The sequence below is a fragment of the Ambystoma mexicanum genome, chromosome 9 (assembly GCF_040938575.1).
Source record: "Ambystoma mexicanum isolate Mex_15411 chromosome 9, UKY_AmexF1_1, whole genome shotgun sequence".
Taxonomy (NCBI): domain Eukaryota; kingdom Metazoa; phylum Chordata; class Amphibia; order Caudata; family Ambystomatidae; genus Ambystoma; species Ambystoma mexicanum.
The window spans coordinates 589361362-589387032 of record NC_090931.1 but is presented as its reverse complement, the minus strand read 5'-3'; the positions used below and the strand labels follow the sequence as shown (position 1 = coordinate 589387032).

At 46.5% G+C, this 25671-nt stretch overlaps 1 protein-coding gene across 1 annotated transcript in view; it reads right to left on the bottom strand.

The window, feature by feature from the left end:
* Positions 1-25671, bottom strand: part of LOC138487352 (uncharacterized) — a 350559-nt gene that overhangs the window by 130433 nt on the left and 194455 nt on the right. The window lies entirely within an intron of this gene.

Genomic DNA, 25671 nt, shown 5'->3' with positions numbered 1-25671 from the left:
CCACTTCGTTGTCTAATGCTTAACTCTTCCAAGACTGAACCAATCTTCCACACTGCTTCAAAATATCGCCCCCTTTCTCTCACCCATCTTATTCCGCTCAATGTTCTCTCCCTTCCACTGATACATGGAGCCTTGGCGACTTCTTTGAAAGCATTCTCAGGCATCATCACTTCATTACTACTTCCGCCAAGGTGGCTAGGATTAATCTACTTAATATCAGAAAAAACATTCCCTCTCCTATCCTACCACTCTACCAAAACTCTAATTTAAACTCTCATACTGAACATCTTTGAGTATTGTGTCAGCCACCCTGGTCCACCCCTTCTATTCCATTTCCCCCCTGACAAAATACTCAACTTGACCATTCATACCCTCCATCATCTTCCCTGCTCTTCTCGTACTTCTCCTCATTCCCTCAATGCCGACGGGCTCCCTATGTGAAACCAGACCTTATTCAAACTCCTGCTTCTTTTCTTCTAATCTCTTTTTGGGCTCTCAGCCCCTTACCTGACTGATACTTTCTCCTGTTACTATCCTCCATACAACCTCTGCTCCTGTTGGCTGTCTGATCTCTCTGTTCCCCAACCACACTGCACATCCTCTCACTTTTGCTAATTTTCCCTCCTCAACCTGCACCACTCAAACTACCAACCTCCATGTCAAAAACACTGCTACAATCTAATCCTTCCCTTAAACGTCACTTCATGAGCTGTGAGGGTGATCCCTCTACATGCCAACACATTTCTGCCCATCCCTAACTATCCAGCACCAAACTTCTCTGTTTACATCAAACTGTACATATCCAGTCCCCTCGCACTGGTGTCTGTCTTGTATCCTGTCACTGGCCAGTGGTCTCTGTACTATTGTATTATTTCCATATCATCATCCCCTCTAGCATACAGCACTTGCTTTAGGATTGCCCAGTTTACTGTACCCCCTCTTATTTGTCTTCCTTCCAACATACATTGGGCCTCATTATGACATCGGCGGTAGCCGTGCCTGTCACGGTGTCATTTTTTCTCCGGCACCCACGAATGGGCAATTACTGGGTCATTACGGCCCTGCTGGACCTGGTAATTGGCCATTTGCGGGCGATGGAAAAAAGATGCTCCCCATTCCCATTCGGCCCCATTGGGCCGAATGGGAATGGGAAGGTCGGATGCACTGGCACCGTTTATAACGTTGCCAGTGCATCCGACATGCTGTGCTTGCTGGAGGCGTTCTGCCCACCAGGTCCGACCTGGCGGGCAGAAAGGCACCTGCGAGCACAACTCGTAGTTTACCGGTCTGGGAACTATGGTACTGACAAGCTTACCGGTACCGTAGTTACCGGACTGACAAACTTGTAATGGGGCCCATTGTTTTCTCAATGAATAAATACAATTAAATACTAACACATCTAGTGCTATGGTTTCTGTACACGATAAAGGATCTATTTTTTGACGCCCGAGACAGATGTCTCCTATGGGACTATTTCTTTGGTCGGTCTCCACTAATAAATTTGGGGGTGGGATCCTCCCCACTGCATTACTTAAAAGACAAAAATGAGGGGAAAGAACTGCTGCTGGCTTGCTTAGCAAAGTCTTTAGGTTTTCATCCTCATCTATTTAGGAATATGCACATAAAAATGGTAGTCCATTCAGCAAATGTTTTGTATTTGTTACAATAAGTACCATAAAACCACCAATCCCAAAATCGGATTTTTGATCAGTGGTAGAAGCACCAACCATATCCAGGTTAGACTTCAGAAACGTAGTAGTAGCCAATCTAAGAAACTCCGCCCTTACTCCTCCACAGTCATTACACATCTGTCAGTGTGAGCATTGTATGGTGGGGACGCGAGTTATGGTTTTGTAGCTAATTCCTTAGGTTTTTAGTTTTTTTGCGCTGCAAACATAACTTCCCTTTAACCAACCTTTTCACTGAATTTCAAAGGTTTTTATTAGGGCAATTTAACTATAAAATCTTTGGATCAGACCCTCTGCGGCAAAGCCCTTGCAGGACAAGGCCGCAGTGTTGAGCAAAGCAATTTCATAAGATTTGCTGCCTGACGCCACGTAACAAGCTTGAGCCTATAAAATCTGAGGTTTGGACCCTCTGTGGAAAAGCCCTCACAGGACAAAGCCGCGGTGTTGAGCAATGAAGGTTTGTAGGATACGCTGCACAATGACAAGTAACATGTTTGTTACATCCACGCTGCCGAGCCTATAAAATCTGAGGTTCTGACCATCTGCGGCAAAGCCCTCGCAGGACAAGGCTTTGGTGTTGAGCAACACAGGTGTTTGGCGACGAAGGGGTCTGTAGCCCAGACAGTGAGTGCGGACAAGTCAACCTCCTGTCTTCGGTGGCCAGGTAAGGAATTGGGGAGATAGCTTGCATTGTGCTTCTTAGCTCTTTTCCTGAGCCTTTCCCATATCGCATCCCCTGCAACCTTTGCCACTGCCCCGGCCTCTGCCCTTGCTGTGTGCGCCCCTTCCCTGTCACTCGCTACCTGCATTGTCCCCTCTAACCCCTCCTTGAGCTCTCCTCTTGCCCCTTCCAGCCTGTCCCACCTCCCCTTTCCAGGTCCTATCCCTGCTGGGTCCTACATAGTCCCTTTACGCGTGCGTGTCCGCGCCACTTCCATCCTTGGCTCGCATGCACTGCGCGTTCTTGACTTGCATGGCCCCTCACATTCTTCAATCGCGTGTGCCTTCACGCCCCTTCCATCCTTGTCTGTTTGCTCTGTGCGTCCTTACCCTGTGTGGTCCCTCCCATTACCTTAAGAGTATACGTTTGCGCCACTTCCAATCCTTGGTTTTGCACGCACTGTGCATTCCTGACGTGCGTGGACCCTCGCACTCTTCAATTGCGTGTGCCTCCGCGCCCCTTGCATCCCTATCTGTTTGCTCGCACATTCTCAGTCTGCGTGGTCCCTTGCATTCCCGCGAGTGCGTGTGCATCTGGCTCACTCTGTCCTTGGTGCCCCCTTTTTTTTGTGGCCACTTGCATCCCTTGATTGTGTGTGTCTCCGCGTTTTTTCCTTTCCCTGACTCCCTGGGCTAAACATCCTCAGCCTGCGCTGTCCTTCACATTCCCGTGATCGCATGCGATCCAGCGCCTCCTCTGTCCTTGGCTATGTTTTGCACCTGCGCGTCCTAGTCTGCATTGTCCCTCACATTCCCGTGATCGTGTGTGATCCAGCGCCTCCTCCATCCTTGGCCATGTTTTGCACCTGCATGTCCTAGCCCACGTGGTCCCTTGCGATCCTTGATTGCGTTGGTTCCTCGCACCCGCCATCCTTGGTTGTTCGCACTGTGTGTACTTTGCCTGCATGTCCCTTCCCAATCCCTTGATCATGTTTGCCTCGCGACCTTCACTCTCCAGCTCACCATATCCCACATAACCCCCACCCCGAGCGTCCTTGCTCCCCTGCTGGCCCTTTCCTTTGCACTCCCCATTTTCTGTCCTTGGTGTTTTGCTCTGTGTCTGCTGTGCTCTCCACCCTCTATGGTTTTTTCATTGACTGCTCTGTTTTGCTCGTATTGCTCTATGTATCTGCTGCTCACTTCCTTTTTCTAGGGTCCCTCGTCAACTATTCTGTTTTTGCTGTTTTGCTGTGTACTGCTCTGTGTTCTGCTTCTAGTTCTTCTTCCGCTGTCTGTTGTGTTTTTTGCTGTGAATTGCCTTTTATAATGTTGTGCTCTTCCTTCCTCCAGTTTCTCTTCATTGACTGCTCTGGTTTCTTGTTGCCCTGGTAACCTGAGTGTTGTTCATCATAATGCCCTGTGTTCTTTTGTGCTCTCTCCCTAGCCCTCCATCTAGTTTAGTTTAGTTTATCTACTTATCACGTGTTCTTGTTTCATTCCGTCTCTTCTGCTTGCACCCCCTGTGTTCTCCCCCAGTGTCCCCCCTTCCGTTCTTCTCTCACTCCCACCCACTCCCCTCTCATCTCTCCTCTCCCCCTCCTCTCGATCATCTATGGTGCTCTCTGTTTCTCCTATCTTCTCCAACTGCTTTTCTTTCGACTATCCTACCCTTCTCACTAACTCTGGTAGGAAGAAGTTCAAAAAGGATATCCCGGTCTCCAACCCAGGCCTCCTTATCGCGGATACCTACACCAGCACTTCCTCCACACAGACCCTCACTGACATCCTCTTTGTCGTTCCTTCGCCAGACCTATGGACTCTTCATATGGTCTCTGTGCTCTCTCCTTTCTCTTCCTCTCCCATTAATGGTGGCACCTGGTGGGAGGCCCTCCTGGCTTGCTTCCACTCCCCAAAGGTCATCATTAATGTTTACCTGAATAGCACTATCTTGGTCCAAGGTCCTCAGGCCAACCTCCTCGTCTTTGATAGATGCTTCCCGTGCCTTATCAATTTTATTTTCTCTCTTACTGTCCCTTCTCTCCCTTCTTCGGCTCCCATGCCTCCCCCCTCTGACATTTCTCTGGCACCCTCTTCCCCCTCCTTTGCTACCTTGCCCTCTTCTCCTACCTCCTCTTCCCACCCTCGGGCTCCTTCTACACTTCCGCAGGGAGTACCTCAGTTTCGTACCCCTTCCCAGAAGTCTTTCAAGGATGGCAACCATCTCCACCTCGCCACTCTAAACTCTCGCTTAGCGGTCAAACACTGCTCTGACATCTGCCGTCTCCTGGAAGAACATGACCTTGATGTCCTTGGTCCCACCGAGACATGGTTCACGGCCAGCTCTGTCACAAGCTTTGACACTCTCCTCCCTGATGGCTACAAGATCCTCTCTGTGCCTAGATCCAACCGTTCCGGCAGGGGTGTAGCCTTGATCTTCCCGGAGTGGATTCCTGCCTCTATCATTACTATGCAGGCCTACTCCTCCTTCGAATGTATGGTCTGTAGGCTTTCGCTCTCTCCTGCCACTCTCACACAGTGGCTACAATCTACCGGCAACCTGGTCAGATCCCCTCCTTCCTCTCCGAGTGGGTGGAGCTCTCTTCCTCCCTCCTGTCCTCGACCACTCAACTCCTCCTCCTTGGGGACTTCAACATCCACCTAGATGCTTCCTGTCCTTCCACAGTACTCTTTCACAACCTTTGTGACTCTGTCTCTATTCTTCCCTCTGGCCCGACTCACTCTACAGGGCACACTCTTGATGTTCTGATCTCCTCAGACTTTCCCCTCTCTAACCCTCTCACCACTACTCTCTCCTGGAGTGACCACTTTCTCCTCTCCTCTCATCTCTCTATTTACCCCTTAGGCCAAGCCAACCCCCGCACTGCCACCCACCTTCTCGGTCATTCGACCCATGAAGCAGTTCGGGCTTTCGCCACCTCTTTCTCTCCCCCTCCTGCACCTCTGGCTGACTCACACCTTGACACAGCCCTTTCCATGCTCCACACTGCTATCTCTGACACTCTTGATGTATGTGCCCCAGTCATGAGGATACGCATAAAGCCTAAAGCCAAGTGTAAATCCTGGTACGACTCAGACCTTGTCACCCTTAAATGCAAGTGTAGGGTGGCTGAGAGGAAATAGTTGGCATCTTGCGCATCCTCTGACAAACTGGTGTGCCGCCTGCTCCAAAGGCAATACCAACTCTTTGTCCTCACTAAGAAGAGAGCTCACAACCAAGCCCGCCTCTCTGGGGCATCTAACAATTTGGCCAAACTCATCTACAAGGAACTGGCCAATCCTGCCACAGTCTCTACCTCTGCTGTCCCCTCCAAGGCTCTCTGTACGGCCCTGGCTTCTCATTTAATCTCTAAAACCTAGGACTTTCTATCCACCGTCTCATCCTCTCCTGCTTCTCCGTCCTCTGCCTCTGCCCCCCCTGCGGCCATCCCCCTCCCTTCTCTGCCTTTCCTCTCTTCACCCTGATGAGGTTTCTAGACAAGTCCGATCTGTGAAAGCCTGGTCAAAACAGGTTCTTCCCTGTTCTTCCAAAACCATCAAGGACCACATTGACACACTCGCTCCAGCCTTGGCCAAATTCTTCAACCACTCTTTTGCCACTGGAACCTTCCCTTCCCCCCTGAAGCACTCTCTTGTGCACCCTCTTCTCAAGAAACCCTCAGTCGACCCCTCCTGTCCGGCTATCTATCGCCCAATCTCCATCACTCCTTTCTTGGGCAAACTCCTGGAAATGCTGCTATCTACCAGCTTACTCTTCACACTGAATCTGTTGGTTGTCTCCCTGACCATCCGTCTGGCTTCAGAGCATCCAGAAGCACAGAAACTGCTCTCCTGAACATCTGTGAAAACCTATTCTTTACCCTCGATGCTAATCTCCCCTCTGTCCTCATCTTACTTGATCTCTCTTCTGCCTTTGGCATGGTCAACCATAACATCCTGCTCAACCGGCTCCGTGATAAGCTCGGTATCACTGATCAGACTCTGTCCTGGCTGACTTCTTTCCTCTCGGACCGACCCTCCCAGGTCCAACTTGGGTCCTTCTCATTGGCACACCTGCACCTTCTTTTCCTGCCAGTCTTTGGCCGGCCTCCCTTGGCCCTCTTACTGTTCCCACCCGCGAGGCTAAGAACCTCAGGGTCATCTTCGACTCCACACTCTCCTTCTCTCCTCACATCTCTGATGTCTCTAAGAAGTCAAACTAACAACTGCACCTCCGCAGAGGTATTCTTCATTTCCTCTCCTTCCCCCCCGAAGCTCTCTGTCTCCAGAGCTCTAGTTCTCTCTAAGCTTGACTACTGCAACAGCCTCTTTTTCAATCTGCCTGCCTCTACACGCCGTCCTCTACAACTCATCCAGAACAAGACTGCAAGACTGCAAGACCTGTCCTTGGCCTCAAGCCCAGAGATCGTATCTCTCCAGCCCTGACATCTCTCCATTGGCTCCCAGTGGCTGCAAGGATCAAGTTCAAGACCCTTTGCATTGTCCACAAGGACTTCTGGGGCCTGGGACCGCAATATCGCCAACTCTCTATTCGGAAATATCTTCCTACTCTCGCTTCTCGCTCCTCCACCTCCAACTCCTTGAGGGCCAGGCGCTTCTCCAAGCAGCAAGCTCTCCTTGGCTGGCACCTCCTTCTGGAACAGTGGTCCCTGCCTCTCTGAAACCTGAGCAGAACCATCTCCGATTCCAGAAGCATCTCAAGACTTTCCTCTTTGCTTCTGCCTTCTCTTTTCCTCTGCCCTGCTGTTCTCTCTGATACTGCACTGGTCACCTGGCTTACCTCTGAACTTCGGGCCCAGGTCCCTAAACGCCCAGTTGCACACCTGGCACTGCCTCCTAGCAACCCTTGCACTTGGGTCTGTACCTGCAACCCTACAGTCCCTTTACCTGCACTTATCAGACACTTGTCTTTACTTAACCCTTGCACTGCCACTTGCTAGCCACACTACTTGTTTTGGACCCTGTGTCCTGCACCTGCCCTTCCTCCCCTTCCGCTGGAACTTTTCCCCTCCCCTCGCCCCTGCACTTGCGCGATCTCAATGTCACTAGGCCTAATAAGATCGTTGTCTTTGTCCTCCCTTTGTTTCCCCTCCCTTGCCTTGTCACGCCTCGAAACACTTGTGTATAGGTGCGTTATAAATGTCATATCATATCTTTAAAACCAATTCATGTCATTATATAAAATAACATGCTGAATATCTATTCTCTTGATGCACGCTCAAAGCATGTGCTTTATAACAAAGACATTTTTGAAAAATGACTACAAAGTATAATATCCAAAACCAGTTTTATCTACAAAGTTTACATACACTAGACTATAAATTAGATTTTTCCAAACCTATAGCACTATTTACAGATAAATAAATATATAAATGCTACATATATAAGATATATATTAAATATATAGCAATACTTCATAAACCTATTACCTCTGTTACATATCAGCAATGCCCTGGACTGTTTGAAATGTACTTTCTCATACAAGATATGACTCAAAAATAAGAAAATGCAAATGGTAAATAAGTATGCCTTTAAGGATGCACTGGGGTTCTCTTCTCATTTACAAACAACAAATAACCTGTTAATGTATTAATGTATTGCACATGTCTGGGACAGGTTCTGAATAGAAGGCCATTATTACTTGCATTCTAAGAATGTTTAATCTATTTATAATTATTGTTTATCCACAATGCGGAAGGAACGTGTTAATGATTTATAGTATGCTATCCATTTTATCTACATTATACACTTGCGAATTGTTGCTGTGTCGTTTATTTAAAGGGATATCAAGAAATGTGTATTTTTAAGAAGCCTCCTAAAAATAGCCTACAAAAGCCTTTTACGTTTTTATTATGTGGTTGAAGAATTTGTTTTTGTATTTTTGTAATGATGTTGTTGTATTGCTGCTCTGTTTTTATGGAATGTTAAGTTCTGAAATAAACGTGAATTGATTGATTGTATTAAATATATGTTGGACCTCACAATTTGGAGCAACAAAACAATACACAACATGAACCAAACAAAAACGATGAAGCCAGAGGATCATTTGAAATGTTCTGGAACCAAAACTGCAGAAAACACACCACAAACATGTCGAGAATCAAGAGAAATGAAGCAAAAGCTGGAAAATGCAGAAAATCAAATCTTCTTTCTGAAGAAAAATGATTGGGCGATTCGGATTTCTGTGAAAAATGAAAAAGACAAAATATTGATTTTTGAAAAAAGCATGACAAATGTGTAATTGAAGCATGCTTTCCTATGTTTTCTTAACTCTGCTTTTCCCCTTTGAATTTTAGGGAGCTTTTCTCCACATTAAACATGCAAGTCAAATGTACAAATGAGATGCATTTTGCAATGTACAGAAATTATATACATTTTGTACTCCTTAATAATGGTTTTCAGGACAATGAAAGACACCCATTCCAAGATGGTGAGAGAGAACTTGGGAAGCGATTGATGCATTAGCAGCCAATGGATGAATGTGGAATGTTGAACAGGCTTCGCTAGTGTCTATCATCCTGAGATTTTCATTAAGAAGGTCCTAGTTACGTAGAGCGCCTTGTAAGCCATTTATGTTTAGGTTAAGAAGCTGATTTGTCTGTGGCACAAGTTGGAGAAGTCATTGGTGGGACCTTTATTTTTTGTGTTTATGGTTAGCAAAAGAAGATCCTTGTGTATACTTTAAAGTGGGTTGGAGAAAGACTTCCAATTTAGCATGATATGTAGAGTAAGAAGTCTCCATGCTATATCAGTTGAGCAAAGAGTAACACTTCTTCCATATATCTGTTGCTCGTTGTGTGATGAGTGTGAAGTGTTAACGGCGACACTGGCGTGAGTGTATCAGCACGAGCTAAGCAGTGCGTGAGTTACCGTTGCGAGGGCGGCCTTTGGTATGAATCAAGTTAAGTGCAAGTTGGAACTGAGCATGTGGGAGGAACCGTTGCTGCGGCCTGTGGATTTGCATCAAGCGTGCAGTACCCTTGAAGTGTTGAGTAACCCTTCCCATTGGATTAGAGGAAACCACTGTTGTATGTGTTGTGTGTGACCCGTGTGAACTATAGAACTCAGCAATGAGATTTACACAACGCTTAATCAAGGGGCTTTAAGCAGCGGCTCAATAAAGGATTACGCTGCAGTATGGAGGAGCACAGGAAGAACGTGATTGAAGAAAAAGGGTCATGAACTTTTATAACCTCGCTATGGTGCACCAAGGCAGCTATTTTTGTGAATCGGGTGTAATTTACAAGCATTTTCAGATAGTAGTAAGTTACACTTGTTTTGTTTTCAAATAGTGTTGGCGGTCAGGAAATTCCAACAAGTCATTGGCGTATGTTACGATTTATTTTTTTATACATTTATAGGAGCGCACTTAGCCCAGGGGCATCTAGGCGCTTGTTACACAGAAAGTACAGAGTCAAAGGTACAGTGGTGATTAATTAAAAACGTGGGCGTTTAGGCTCCTTCTGAAGATTTGGTAGGAAGGTTCAGCATGCAGGTGGGGGGTAGATTGTTTCAAAGAATGGCAGCCCGGGCTGGAAAGCTAGCTCCTCCTGGTCTTTTGTGGTTATGTCTCGGAATCTCCAGGCTATGTTTGTAAGCGGAGCACTGTGACCTTGTGTGGGCTTGCCTTTTAACCTTTTGGATGAAGTATGTAGACGCATGGCTGGCTAGGCATTGGTGGGTGATAGATAACGTTTTAAATGCTATTCTATCCCTAAGTGGGAGCCAGTGTAGGGGGTTCTCCTCGTTTCAGATACATGGTCGTGTTTGCTCATACATGGTCGTGTTTGCTCAGATCGGTGGCTGCTCAGAGGGCATTGTTTTGGACCATTTGCAGTTTGTTTAAGTTTTTTTCAGAGGTGCCGCAGAGTAGGATTTTGCAATAGTCCAATTTGGATCCAATGAGTGCTCGGGTGATGAAAATGCGGTTGTCAGAGGAAATGAATGGTTTGCTGGCATAGATTATCTTGGTGACATATGCGGATGTCGAAGCAATGTGAGTCACAGGCCGCAACATGTTGAGGGAGGCATTGAGGTAGACCCCAGGGTTTTACCACAGATACAACAGGGATGTTGTTGCCATCAATGGTGAAGGAGTTGATGGACTCGTCGAGCTTGGCAAAGCATCCTGGGGAGCCAATGATCATAGGTTATGTCTTTTCATTATTCAAGCAGAGTCTATGCCTTGCCATCCATGTTTGAATGGTCTCATAGATGGTATTTACCTTGGCAGTGTCTTGGGAGTGGTTGCCAGATAGGAGGATGAGGATTTGGGTATCGTCGGCATAGTTTGTGTAAGAGGGACAGAAGGAGTTGAGGAAGTCAAATAGGGTATTTGTGTAAATGCTGTACAAGTGGGGGAGGCACAAGATCCTTGGGTTACACCGCAGGTGATGTGAGTAGGGGTGGCAAGTGCATCACCTGTGAAGATTCGTGATGTTCTGTTAGATAGGAAAGATGCTACCCATTTGCTAGCTTCAGAGGAGAAGTAGCCTGACGTAATGAGGTGATGGCAAAGCGTGGTATGGTCTACCAGGTCGAAAGCTGTTGATAGGTCAAGTAGGAGGAGGAGTGAGAGTTTGCCTGTGTCAACAGCAGCACCCAGTTGATATTTTAAGTCAGGGAGAGCTGTCTCAGTGACGTGCCTGGGGCGGAAGCCTGATTAACGGGTGCCTAGGATGTTGTGAGTTTCGAGGAAGTCCCTGATATGGAGGTATGTGATGATTTTAAGCAGGAAGGGGACAGTTGTGATGGGCCAGTATTTAGTAGGGATGGTGCGGTCGAAGTTATTTTTTTAGCAGGGGGGCGATCCAAGATTCCGTGAGGGACAAAGCAAGAGGCGAAGGATGAGTTAGTGATGCTGCAATGAGCGGAAGTAACGGTTCAGCACAATCTTTGACAATGGAGGCTGGGCAGGTGTCCCATTTACAGGAGGGGCGTTTAAGATCCTTGATGATATTTTCTAGGTCAATGGTGGAGATAGGTTGGAATTGGAAGCGTGGGATGTCTAGGTTAGGTGCAGCGTGTATTGGTGGTGACGACAGGGCTGCTACAAGAGAGCGCTTGGTGGTGATCTTATTTTGGAGCTGGCTAATTTTCCCAGTGAGGGTGTTCTGGACGGTGTCACACCAGACGTTGTCTTTGGTTACAAGTGCTGATGGGAGAGTGGGGGTTTCTAGCACCCTTAGGATGATGAGTAGTTTCCGGCTGTTTGAGGTGGCATTGGCTATCCTATTGCTGTATCTAGCCTCTTTAGCAACATGGAGGCTTCGTTTGTAGCTTGTTGGAGCCCCAGCAAGCGAGGCATTGTTAGTTGTGGAGGTCATTTTCATGCAGGCAGATTCAGATGGTCTTTTCAGTGTGCATAGGTCACAGAGCTCTGGGGTGTACCATGAGTTTTGGTGTTTGTCTGGTATAGTGTTGTAGGCTTTGGGGTGGGCCAAGGGGTTGATGACTTTGATTAGGATAGTGTTGTAGTGGCCAACTAAGGCATCTCCATCCTGGACAATAGGCAGCGGGTGGTTGAGCAAGGGAAGGACAAGAGCACTTGTGAAGTTGCGGGTGTTGTGAGTTAGCTGGGTAAGTCGGGACTCGCAGCTGGTGGTCTTATTGTGATAGTGCTTGTTCGTCTGAATGGGAATGATATAGGTAATGATATGGTGGTCAGACCAGGGGCATCGGGTGTTAGAGAGGATGGATATGTTACAGCCACGATCCAGTATACAATCAAAAGTCCTACCTTAGTTATGCATAGGTTGTAGGATGCGTTGGGTGCAGCCTAAGGCTGAGGTGGATTTGACTAATGTGGAGGCCACAATGTTGGATGTGTCTCCGAAGCCGAGATTGAAATCTCCAAGAGTGATTTATTGGGTTGAAGGCTTAAGGTTGGCGGCTCTGTGTTGATTAAGGTTGTCTTCGAAGTTGAGTGTGGTGTTGGGTGTGCAGATCACAGACTTTCCCAATGGGGGAGCTTAATAGAGCTGACTGGGTGAAGCATGAGGTTATCTTTGTATATAAGCCCTACGATTGATGTAACTTAGGCCAAAAACTGAATTCTGTGTGACTTGGACCCCTTAATGTTGAAAGACTAGCAATATCTGTGTGTGTTGGATCATTCCAAGCCTTCAAAAGCAAAATAATGCAAGACTTAGTATCACCTAGTTGTTTCCTTACTGCTTAGAAACATTGCTACCTTCACAGATGCTATCACTGTTACATTTAAATTACAGCAGCCCATGCAGAATATGTCACATCAAAAGTAAACAGACATGCTGGTTCTGTTGTATTTAAGGTAAAGCAGACATAACGGTAGAATAGCCTTAGGGGACTGCTAGCCTGGCCACTGAGAACTACAGTCACCCTCTTCTAAGAAATGCAGACTTAATCTCATTGGTAGGAAAGCAAACCTGCTGAGAAGTGCACTCTCGCAATTAAAGTAGAGCAGGCTGTTGCAAAGCTCTGTTAAGTGCACAGTGAAAGTAGAGCAGACCTTCTGAAAAGTGATCACTGTTCCATTAAAAATATAGCTGGCCCGCTAAGAAGCCCTGGTACTTCCCATTAATGGTCGATGAGACATGGTGAGACTTGCCAGTAGCAATATGACCTTGCATGATGGGTTTCTGAAATACAGCTTTGCCAGCCACTCCACAGCTGCCTATCATCATGACCACTTATGCCCACCGCTAGGAGTCACCTCTCACTGGTCACATTCTTTCCATGACCATTTGTGCATAAACCAACATTTAATCGGATACTAAATATTTCACATTACCAACCCTTACAGCTTGCAAGTGTGTATCGCTGGCTTTTGCCATGTAACCTGTTCCTGGCACTCTCCCTACCTTCCACCACTCTGCAGCCTCTGATGATCATCTGCACCATAGCACCTCGAGATCAGCCTTTGCCCTTCATCTCCTGCTGGATCTCGCTCTCTGCAGCCTCTGGGCTACCTCTGTTCTCCGTAGCCTGTTACATCTCCTCCTGGTGCTTTCTCTGCAGCCTTTGGGCTACCTCTGGTTTCCCCGGCCTGTTCATCTCCTGCTGGATCTCGCACTCTGCTGCCTCTGGGCTACCTCTGGGCTACCTCTGGTCTACCCGAGCTGTTCATCTCCTGCTGGGTCTCACTCTGCAGCCTCTGGGCTACTTTTGGTCTCCGCAACCTGTAAATCTCCTGCTGGGTCTCGCTCTCTGCAGCCTTTGGGCTACCTCTGGTCCCCTTAACGTGTTCATCTCCTGCTGGATCTCACTCTCTGCAGCCTTTGGGCTACTTCTGGTCTCCTCAACCTGTTCATCTCCTCCTGGGTCTCGCTCTACAGCTTCGGGTATCCTCTGCCTGTTCATCTGCTCATGGGTATCACTTTGCAGGCTCTGGTCTCCTCGGCCTGTTCATCTCCTGCTGGGTCTCGCAGTGCAGCCTCTGAGCTAACTCTGGCCTCCTTGACCTGTTCATCTCCTACAGGGTCTTGCTCTCTGCAGCCTTTGGGCTATCTCTGGTCTTCTCTGCCTGATCATCTCCTCCTGGGTCTCGCTCTCCAGCTTCTGGTCTCCTCGGCCTGTTCATCTCCTACTGGGTCTCACTCTGCCAGCCTCTGGAGTACTTCTGGTCTCCTCGACTTGTTCGTCTCCTGCTTGGTCTCACTCTCTGCAGCCTTTGGGCTACTTCATGTCTCCTCGACCTGTTCATATCCTCCGTGGTCTCGCTTACAGCTTCTGGTCTCCTCTGCCTGTTCATCTCCTCATGGGTGTCCCTCTGCAGGCTCTGGTCTCCTCGGCCTGTTCATCTCCAATTGGGTCTTGCGGTGCAGCCTTTGAGCTATCTCTGGACTCCTTGACCTGTTCATCTCCTACTGGGTTTCACTCTCTGCAGCTTTTGGGCTACCTCTGGTCTCCACTGCCTGATCATCTCCACCTGGGTCTCGCTCTCCAGCTTCTGGTCTCCTCGGCCTGTTCATCTCCTCCTGGGTGTCACTCTGCAGGCTCTGGTCTCCTCGCCTGAGCTACCTTTGGCCTCCATGACCTGTTAATCTCCTACTAGCTCTCACTCTGCAGCCTCTGGGCTACCTCTGATATCCTCGACCTGTTCATCTCCTGCTGGGTCTCACTCTGCAGGCTCTGGTCTCCTCAGCCTGTTCATCTTCTGCTGGATCTCGCTCTGCTGACTGGGCTACCTCTGGTCTCCTCGGCCTGTTCATCTCCTCCTGGGTGTCACTCTGCAGGCTCCGATCTCCTCGGCCTGTTCATCACCTCCTGGGTCATTGGTAAGATCACACATAAGCTGCCTTTTGGGATCTGGGGGGAGAGGTATCATAACCACAGTGTCTGATGTGGTTAATACAGGACAGCCTTTTGAACGCCGAAGAGCTTTTCCCTGTGCAAAGGCCAAAACAGTTGGCTTTGCCAATACCTGCAGAAAACGCTTTTACTGTAGATTGGGGGTTCTGGGAACTCATCTTGAAGCCCTAGACCTTGTGAATACCTGTGAGATGCAGGGTACACCAGTTTACTTTCGATTAAAAATCCAATTTGTATTCAACGATCATTTTTTGTTTACTTTTTAATTAAAAATCCTCCAAATTACTTTCTCGCTCCAGCTCATTTGGAGCCCAGAATGTGCTTTGAATGATTGCATTTTTGCTATCAAAAGTGCATACGAGAATTGGTATTTTTGTGGCTACTTGAGCCTGCATGGTGGGGAGTGCATTTGAGAGCACATTGTCCAAGTGAAAACTGAAATGGAGAGAAAAGTGTAATTTTTTACTATTTTCAAAATAGCTGAAACTATCACCAGAGGAAGTCACCCGTTTCAAACTGAGTGACCACAGACAATATGACCCATGTACACCCATATAAAACATAAAGCCCTGGTGGTGGTGGCCTCGAGGTGTTTTAATATAGTGCTTAGAGTGCAAATCTACCTCGGGAACAGTGGAGCGCTTTACAACGCTAGGTTGCAAATGTTGGGTTTGGCCTTTTTTTAGTCAGCACAGCACTGTTGTTGAAGGTGGGCTGGGGTGGACAGGGCAACTACTCTTTGAGGCGGGTCAGCAGTGTTAAGCCAGGCTTCCAGGAGCTTCCTGAGGGTATGAGTCGGCAGTTGGTAAGGTGGTAGACTGGATCCAACCCATGGTCCGGTCCAAAGAGCTATGACACGTGGCATGAAGAATTTGGGACAGGCAGCTGATGTTTGGGTCGGTGTAGCACCCAAGCAGTTCCACGCAGGGATCCTTGCCCAGAGCTGGTCCGTGACCAACCACTCATGACGCTCCAATTTACTTGCTAGCCGCCCCCTCGCACCTATAACTGCTCAGGCTAGCCACAGAAATGCACAGTGGTTACATGCAAGTATCAGCGGCCATCGCGCCTTTTCTGGTTAATCTTCTTAGCACGCGGAAGACACAGAGAAGCAATGTCTATTTAAGGTATTTGCCGATTGCACTCAAAGAATCCCACTAGCCAGCTCCTTCCCAATTGGTGCATTCCATCCCCACTAGAAGATGCACTCAGACGACCAGCCTATCGTCTTGGGAGACTTAGGGGTAAACCGGACCACAGTGCCAGAAAAATATCAGACAAAGCGACATCGAAGATAAACTCTGTCTGAGTTGAAGGTATGTATACACGCACCACGTCTGTGGACACCTGATGCAGGCACGGCTCTCCATCCATGCACTCTAGAATGCATTTACGGCTATGTCAAATTAGGTCTAGCTACTCACATAACTTATCGCACTGAAACCCCAGGCGTGCCTCAACACCTCTGCTATTAGTATACAGCGACAACCTACGACAAATCCGGTCTAGCTGGGCACACATTCAGTCTCCTGCACTAGCGCTCTGTCTTGACCACCGACAGCACCCCGGAAAATACCTGACCTCTTGGGTTGCTTACTGGAGCCTAGTCAGCCCTCCTAGAATATACACACATACACACACACACACACACACACACACACACACACACACACACACACACACACCTTAAAGCGTGCTCTTAGAACTGCACATTGAAGCCATACAAATAGGAAATGGTGCTAAATAAATGACGACTACAGTACAATACAAGGGAGAAAGTAAGGAATTTTCATTTGTGCGGCAGGTATTGCTGAAAGAGACACATTTTTTGTCTTTTGTGGAACTAGAAGATGGTGGAGACGTTTCAAGCCTCTGCTGAGATTGAGTTCCAGATGTTCGAGGTGTGGCAGGAGAAAGACTGCTTGCGAGTCTAGCTTAGACTCAACCTTTTTATAGTTTTGCTGAGTGAGGCGTGAGAGGTACCCATGTCATATGCATTTCCTCACTGTTAAAAGAGATGTTATGGGCTTGTCTTATACTGTTATGCTTAGTTGTTATGTATGCTAGGCAATGGCGAGAAGCTATGACAGAAGGTCTTGTTATGATGGGCAATGCGAGTAAACCATGCCATGGTACCCTGATGTGCGTGCGGGCATGTAATGGTGTGCAATGTGATTTTACTAGGTTATGTTTCGTTATTCTGGGTCATGCCATGCTGTACCGAGCTATCCCATGTTATGTCATGTTTTGCTATGCTATGCGATGTTTGTTATGGTGTGAACTGTATACCAATCTGCAATGTATATCTGCATAGTCATTTCTTATGCCATGTTAACTATATGGCCTCTTGATACCTAGAAATGTGCAGCACTGCATAATGTAAGGAAGGCATGGTATTAAACAGTAAGGCAGACACACGTGATCGCAGTTCAAGGGTGTTTATTGAACTTTAATTGGGTTTGAAAAACGCCTATCTAATCCTAAATTTAATGATGGGACCAAGCTACGAAAATCAAATAATATTAACTCAGTCCTCGTCGAGTCTGTCAAAATAAAAGGGCCTATACTAATAAATCTATTGCCAATCCTTCTAAATACAAATAGTGTTGGAAATAATGTTATGCGAAAGAAAAGTGTTCAAGAAATGATATGCCAGGATATTCAAGCCGTTGGCTTCCCTTCCCCAAGTTTTCAACACGGGACAAGGCGGCACACTCAAGCTTAGCACCAGGGTCGGACTGAGCCATAAAATTGGCTCGGGCATCAAAGCAAAAGTGGACCACAGTTTCAAATGGCTATTCATTCCTTATGTGAAACAGTTTGAACAGTAGTTAAGGGCAGAGTTTTTTTATAAAACGTTTTGCAAATTTTGCAGTTTAAAGAATATTCAGTAACAATGGTCAAAACTACTAGCCCATAGTGAAGTAACTCATCCAACTGGCCTACATTGGCCATACAAGTGGCCCACTTTAACCCAAGAAACTGGCCTACACCAGCATTTTGCGTTTTTGGTTCACCCATGGGCCTATTGCCCTAAAGGCCAGTCCGATTCTGCTTAGCACACTCTCTGGCTTCTCTAGCATAAGGATGCAGTTCAAAACCTCATCATCAGGGCCTTCTGTGCCAAAGTCTCTCTGCCATTCAAAGTCTATTATTTCAGAGGGCCTAATGCAACACAACAAACATTAAAGTTCCTTTCTTCTTAGGATCTCACATATGCAACTTCTCAGGTGATTTACTGTTCATGCCGGGTCCCGCTCCGCCGGGCTCAGGCCCACTATAACATAAAACCATCACTTGGTCTCCCTTCGGCAGACTCTGACCAAATTTGTCGACTTCTTCAAAATCGAAGATTTTTTATTGTGCGCAGGACTTTGCTTGACCCGTCGCAGGACCACTTCGATTCACAATTACCCTCTCTCTACTTGATATAACCTTTTTCTCACTTTCACCTTTGCCAGTTCTCAGCTGGATACCTTACAGAGACCTTCGATTGAGCACCCACGCTGTGCCAGACCACCCTGTCAAAGGCATTGTATCTTGATTTTAAAGTTCAATTACTCATCAGCAGTTCAACTTTACTTGCGCCTCCTATCACACGCGTTTTAATAATGTCCATTTCAGTACTCGACATACAATGTTGCTGCTTGCAACCTTGGCTTCAACACAGACCAGTCTTGTATCGGTCTCCCCAACTAACTGGCTGTGTTGAGTTCACTGACACTGAGCTAAGGACGGTACCACGGCGGCTGGTGCTTCTCCCCGCCTTGATTATTGACGCGGGAGGGCCCCGGGTATCTCTGACACACAATGCAGGATTCTTCAGCTTGGTTTCCTGGTCTTAAGCTTTCTATTCTCAAGGTTTCGGGAAAGTAATGGTTCCTTTTCGAAAAGATCAAGGGAACTTCCCTCCTTGCGATCTCCTTCTGTTTTGCTCTCTTTCGTCTCTCGTTCAGCGCCGTCTCGAAACAGCTGTTTCCTCGTGTGCTTTACCTCGCTCAGAGTGTGCTCTCGTGCTGCGCCTTTTATCCATGTTGTGAAACTTAATGGAAGTCGGGTATGTGTGATGGATACACACTAGCAAGCAGGAAGGGAGGACCACCGTCAATCTCCCCAGGGCTAGGAAAACTTGAGGGTGGGCATCAGCTCAGCAGGGAAGGCAAAGGCTAGATAGATTCAGCTGGCTCATCTCCCTTGAGAAGGTCTACCCAGGGAAACTCACAACTGATATTGGTATGCAGTCTTTAGACCACCTTTCCCGCCTCTAAAGAATAGCGCCCAGGAAACCACATTCAGAGCTGAAGCAGGAACCACGCTGTGTCGTCTGGAAGCAGGTAAGTGTGTGTGTGGGCAAGGGATTACGGGTGCCGTGGGTAGGTGGAAATGCAGGGGGCATGGACAGGCATCATTTATGCTTCAGCCGGGTGGGGAGGCTTTGTATAGTGCTTTCGTGGGTGAAAGCTCGATGGAGTCTAATAGGGAGGGCAGGTCGTGAGGAGACATATTCTATGAGGGTCCATGGTGGGAGGCTAAAACCCCCATTTGGCAGAAGAATTTGGTCCTCTGGGGAGAGTGGGGGGCGAGAGAAAGAGAGAGAGAGAGAGAGAGAGAGAGAGAGAGAGAGAGAGAGAGAGAGAGAGAGAGAGAGAGAGAGAGAGAGAGAGAGAGAGAGATCTCAGTCAGCATGACAGGCCAACATTGTACATTTTTCAGGACAATTCCTTTTTGTCAGATTCTGATGAAATCTCGAACATGGAGGAAATAAAAGGCCAGTATGGCAATCCTTAAAATTCCAGTTCAGCAAATACATTTAAAATTCCAGTTCCGCAAATACATTTATATTTCAAGAAGTATGTGTATAGTATTGAGGAAATACATCAATATACTTCATGAGCTTCACTGCCAATGCTAGCCTTAGACCTAGGGTGTGTCAGAATGCATTTTGTTTTACATTTCAGGTCACTTTACATTTCAGGTTGCGCAGAGTCGTCTCTCCCACATCAGTCAGTGTATATTTTTTTAACTGCAGGTCTTGGTGATCTAATGAGCCAGAATGTGCGTTATATATGTTACAGGGCGGCGTTCACCGCTTAATTGTTAAGATGAGTCGGACTACCATAGGAAACCCAAAATAATGAATTGCTAATAACATTTGAGTCTTGTAGCGGATTTGGCAGAACTTCTGAAGACAATTAAGGACGTGCAGGTCCCCCCAGACTGCAAAGTTTGGGAAAGTTCTGTTAACAAATAAAATAATTATTAAGAAAAAACAAAAATAAAAAACAAAGTGGCGGTCTTGACCCCATTCGTTTTCCCATAGAAAAAAAGGTACATTTTTGCTCCACTGCACAGCCCAAACCGCTGGATGGATTTGGACGGACCAGGTCCAAAACAACTTGGGTACGAAGCATTGATTTGCGATCCATTTCTAGTCACGGGTTATTCCGACCAGTATTTTTAAAATATTTGATGGAAAAGGGGGTGCCCCCTTCTCCAAAATAGATAGCTAAATCTTGGGTAAATTACAGCAAAACTGTGTGTTTATAAATGAAACAGCCGACATCTTTTTTTTATCTTGATGCGAGAGATAGCCCTGGCTATAGCCAAGTGTACTGGAAAAAGAAAACCAGGAAAAAAGGCTTTTGCAGGTCATAAATCATGTAAATAGTGTCAGACTAGAGGTGGGGGTGGGGGGTACAAGAACACAAAGTGAAATTTGGGAGTTGGAGGGGCTCTAGGGACTGAGTTTGCAACACAAAGCTTTTCTGTAACCTTGGCTATTGGACAGAGCAGCCACGAATAGCCGACATCTCAAAGCAAACTGCGTCACCGAAACAGTGTGTGTTGGGGGGTAAATGGGAGAGGGCAGGGGAGATGTGGAGGCCATATTGGGTGTTTGGGTAGCAGGCACTTAGGAGGAAGCCACTTGGTGAGGGCGTGGGGGAGCAGGGAAGCATTTGTTTTTCCAGACGTTTTTCCGATTTTTGCGGCTACAATGACCCAGGGTATCTGTAGTTCTGTACCCGTGGCTATAGAAACAAGTCAACAAAAAAGATCTTTTACTAGCTACAGTGACGTCGGGGGTGAACAATCACTGGGGCTCCCATCCATGCAGTAACCAGGACTGACCCTGCTTAGGTGTGCCTCCTCAGGCCATGTTGTCTAATAAATTAGCACATGTTAGAAGACCACTTAGAGCAACGTGGCCTGAGGGGGCAAGCCTAAGCAGGGTTCGTCCCGGTTACTGCACGGATAGGAGACACTCCAAAGTCCTGGATGCTGTATGTTTTCTTAGTTTTAAATATCTCATAACACACTAAGAAAACACATGGCATCCGCATTTTAAAAACCATGCTACTGTCAGTCCATGCAAGCATTGCACTCTACAGATCAGGCTGCCATGAGGCCCACATGAAAAGCGCAGGTATCTCTGGGTATGGAGCTGTAAATGCATGGAGAATTGCAAATCCAGCTAGCAGGTGTGAGGCAAACTAGAATAACCTTGCCCCAACATTGTTTAAAGATCTTCTATGTTCACAGTGCTTTCCTAGAGACCATTCATTTTCCTTTTGCTGAATTGATTTACGGTATTTGTAGTTTCCTAGTCAAGATGGGGGAATGCTTCCACAATTGTACACTTTTCCTAGTCAAGATGGGGGAATACTTCCACAATTGTACACTTTATTGTGCCTAGCATAGTTTTATATGGATTTATATATTTGATTGACACTATGGTATGTGTACTTTTCAAATTATCTTTATAAAGCAGAGTATTGTTGAAAGCCACACATGGGGGTGAGGAGGGGAAATGATGAGAGGGCAAGTTAGTCATGAGTATTTGCCCAGGATGTGGCCAGATAGGTTGCAATCCTGACACTGGTGCAGTTATTTTCTCCTGTTTGTGGCTACTTTTCATGGCACAAGGACACCTGTGGGTGGACAGAAGAACTTTTTTTCAGAGGTCGGACACAAACCCTTGGTTTTTTGGAGGTTGGCAAACTTGCTCAAGTAGTTGGCTACCAGGATGTTACTCAGTTTGTCATTTTCTCAGTGCAACCGCGTACCCACAAGACCACAAGCACTTGTCTCATATTGGCATTTTGTTTTCCAGGAAATATTTCACTACATATTGCTGAGTTTAAAAGGTGAGCACCTTTTATACTTTGCCAGCATATTTATTAGAACATTTCCCTCTCATGTTATTTTTCTGGTGTTCGTTACTTTTTCAAGTCCAATGCTATTTTGTCTTGTGTACTTTATTCTAAAGGGAAGGTCACTTTAACTATTTTTGTATATTTCACTTTAAGATATATGTTCACTTACTGTGCATATATTCATGGGTGGCAGCTTTTGATTTGCGCTATGGGGGCAAAAGTACCTGGGTATATGTTATACTAGCAGCCAGTCATTCCACTTTTCTGTGCTGCTTAAATGCAGTTAGTTGGGGTTGTGCGATGAATCACAACAGTCACCAAGAGACCGGCCATAAAATAAGGGGCTTGTAGCACGCTGCTTAACCAAAGTGTGTAATCCTTGGCAAATAATGTAATCTCATTGCACATTGCATAAAAAAATGGTGAGTTCTCAAAGCCTGCCATCTTTTATACGTAACAATACCACTGTAAAAGAAGGTCCAAATCAGTCTGTGATTAATGAACGTCTTTTAGCGATGGGTTGCAAGTGTTTTGTTGAGATGCACGTTCAAATTGCTGCACCTTTTCGATTGCGAAAAATATATTAAGCATGGGGAACGTGTAGAAGGGGTGCAGGGGAGGGGGAATTTTATGGGTGGAGGTGGCACGTGTGAGACATATGCGTTCTGGAAATGTATACAGGGGATACAAACCATTTGCTTTGCAATAGTGTTATAAAGAATACATTGCATGTGCGGGACATCTATGAAATGAACTAATACTGCATTGGAGAGGAATCTATGTGATCACTGCACCACCCGTAATTCCGCAAACAAAAATGTTGATGACCATTACAGCGCGGTGCAGTGATCGGATAGCTCACTGTGGCCCGCATCCCCCTCTCTGCTCCCCCTAGCCACTTACCTTAACCGCAGGACACGCAGAAGTGTGCCGCTGACTTCCCTCGATCCTGCAGCGTCAGTTCCCACCCACTAACGTGGGTCGGTGCTGGTGGCACAGGGTCACTTTTTCATTTTTTTCTTCGTTTCTTCGTTACCTACATCTTTCTAGTCCCCCACCCTTCGTTTAACAGAAGCGGGGGGATAACCCCACCACCACTGACCCCCATTACCACGACTAAGAGGAGCGGTGGACACCCCTGCTTCGATTAGTTGCAGTAATGGGGGTCGGCATTTTTTCAATGTGCATACGTGCAGTTTTAGTCGCAGGTGACATTTTAGAGTCACAGTGAATGTACAGTTCCTTTGACAGTAGGCCTGAATCCTTCCAGGCCGTGTTGGAAACACAGAACAATGAGGCCCCTTCTCTTGCTTCATTATCACATTCCAATTCCCAGGCAGGGTAGGGAACATGCACATGCACACATATATACGTATACGTATATGTATCTAGTTAAACCTTTGAACAATTAGGAAGGAATGTGAGTAGTTAAATTGGAGAAGGGCTTCGGCCCAGTACGAATCCAATACTCATGGGAGCCAGGGCAGAGATCTTGAGCTGCCAAAACATAAGCTGAGATTTAGGACACCAGCACCACCCTCTAATAATGGTAATTTTATTTGAACTACCAGATGCTTAGGAATAAGACTCTTAAATCCTTCATGAATTGGATGGATTAGTGGGACGCCACACCTACATCTTGGGAGGAGTAGCTGATACAGGGGGGGGGAGCAGAGAACAAGTCGGTGATTTGTACCAGGGAGAGCAAAGGGCGATGCCAATACTTATAAGATTGCAGCACAGAGGTATGACGGGGCACCTATGTGTCTGGGATGAGAGAAGAGTTGCTTTGTTTGCAAGGACCAGGCTGACCTCAAAGTTATCTGTCGAGTTCCACATCGCGTGGTTAGGATTAAAGACATGGTGGTGCATTTTAAAGTCTAACCAATCACTCCACAGCACCTCAAGGTGACGAGGCCGTTACCCATGGAGAAGATGGAGGAGAAGATTATACAACCAATTGGAGAGGGGCCCATATGTGAATATTAGCATGTAAATAGGGGGTATCCAGTGAGGGTGGGGGATAACATTGTATATTGAATGCATCATTTATGACAATGTTTACACTTATAATGTGATGTTTGCTTTGATGGAGGCAAAGAGCTGTGCAGCAGTGGACTCATAATACCCTGCCACCATTTTCCTTTTTGTATACAAAATAAATCTCTTGTTCTTCTCGAAAAAGGGTGCACCTAGCCTTTTTCACTAGTGTTTTTTTTTGTCTATGCCCGGTTGTTGTGGAGTTACACTACATTATTGGTGACCCCAACGTCATCCCAGACCCCCCTGCAAAGACGGAGGATTCATGGCCTCACATCCGGAGGCAGCGTGCCCACCTGCAATGACCAGTCCCCTTTGCACGCACTGTTGAGAGGTTTGCAGGAGCCGTGTTATCAGAATTCCTGTCTGTTCTTTGAAATGGGGCACCCTCCACGGATGTGAAGGCCGTTGATGGGACCCCGTGATGGAGGACTTTGGGTGAACACATAGATGTAAGTGCACTTTCTTCAGAGAAAAACAAGTGGGGTATCTGAGGGGAGTACGAGTGATTGAGGGTGTGAAGAGTGGTGTATGTATAGTGTAGGAGGAATGGACGAATAGGTTGGAAGACCACGTGTTTTGTATAGAAGTTAATTTGATTTTTTTTATATAGAGTACTGTGGTGTAACGAAGGAAAAAGGATACGGATAGATGCCCTGTATATTTAGTGGGTCTTGTATGTTTCTGCCTATTATAAAGGGCTGTGATAATGAGAAGTAGTTGTGGTAGAGGCCCTTGTGGGCCTGGGATCTCCTCACCCAATATAGAGGGGGTGTTGGAACTAAAAAGTCATTTTTATTGTGATTTTTGTTGTTGTTTGTTTTGTTGTGATTAGTAGAGGCCGATGGTTGGCCTGATGTGCTGTGTGAAAAGAGATATGTGAGCAGTACTTGGATGTGGGTGTGAGGGAAGTGTGAAAGGGTGCGAGCATTGAGGTAAGAGGTGGGCATTGATATTGGGAGAGTGGAAAAGTGGGGACGGGTATTGGGCTTTGTGGTTTGGGACAGGGTGTTGTTAATATTGTATAAAAAGGATTCAGGGGTGACTATGATGGAGCCGGCAACCCATTGGACTATATGTGTAAAGCTCTTCTCTTGTATCGAGAAAGAATTCGGGAGGCGCCATCTAGAGACGGATACCCCATGATACTGAATCCAGACGGGAAAAAACAATTTGGTCGACCATACTCTGGTTTGTTGACTATGATAAATAATGCAAACGGCTGGGAGATCATGCAGTCTTTTTCCCCAAACCTCTTTGTTCAAGGAACAATCCTTCAGAGCAAAAATGGCTCTATGCAAAACTTAAACACTTGCTATTACTTAATACGTATTGGAGCACAGCAATGATCTCTTCCTGTCGATTCAAACAGTCGATAACAAAACTGATTGATGACAGTATGGAAATGTACATGGATCTAAATGCGATCCTGTGCGGCAACCTGAATTTCTCCTGGTTTGATGATTGCAAGAATGTTATAAAGCCTAAACATCAAACTACTGTCACATGCAGAGGCTATCAATTCCAATCAGCAATGATTGCTAGGAATTGTCAGATGCTCAACGGTCAAACAAAGGGAGACATTCCCCCAAATTATCCGTGGCACCGAGAAGGTTGCAAGAAAATAATTGACTACATCTGGGCATCAAATGCACTGTGTAATGAGATAGAATGCCTGAAGATCTTGGATTCAACGCTCAGTGACCACAATCCGCTCGAATTAACCTGGACATCGCCATCAAAAATATCTACTGTAAAATTCACTCAGCCTTTGGAAATAAATCAAAGAGGTAATAGACTCAAAATAAATATTCGACAAA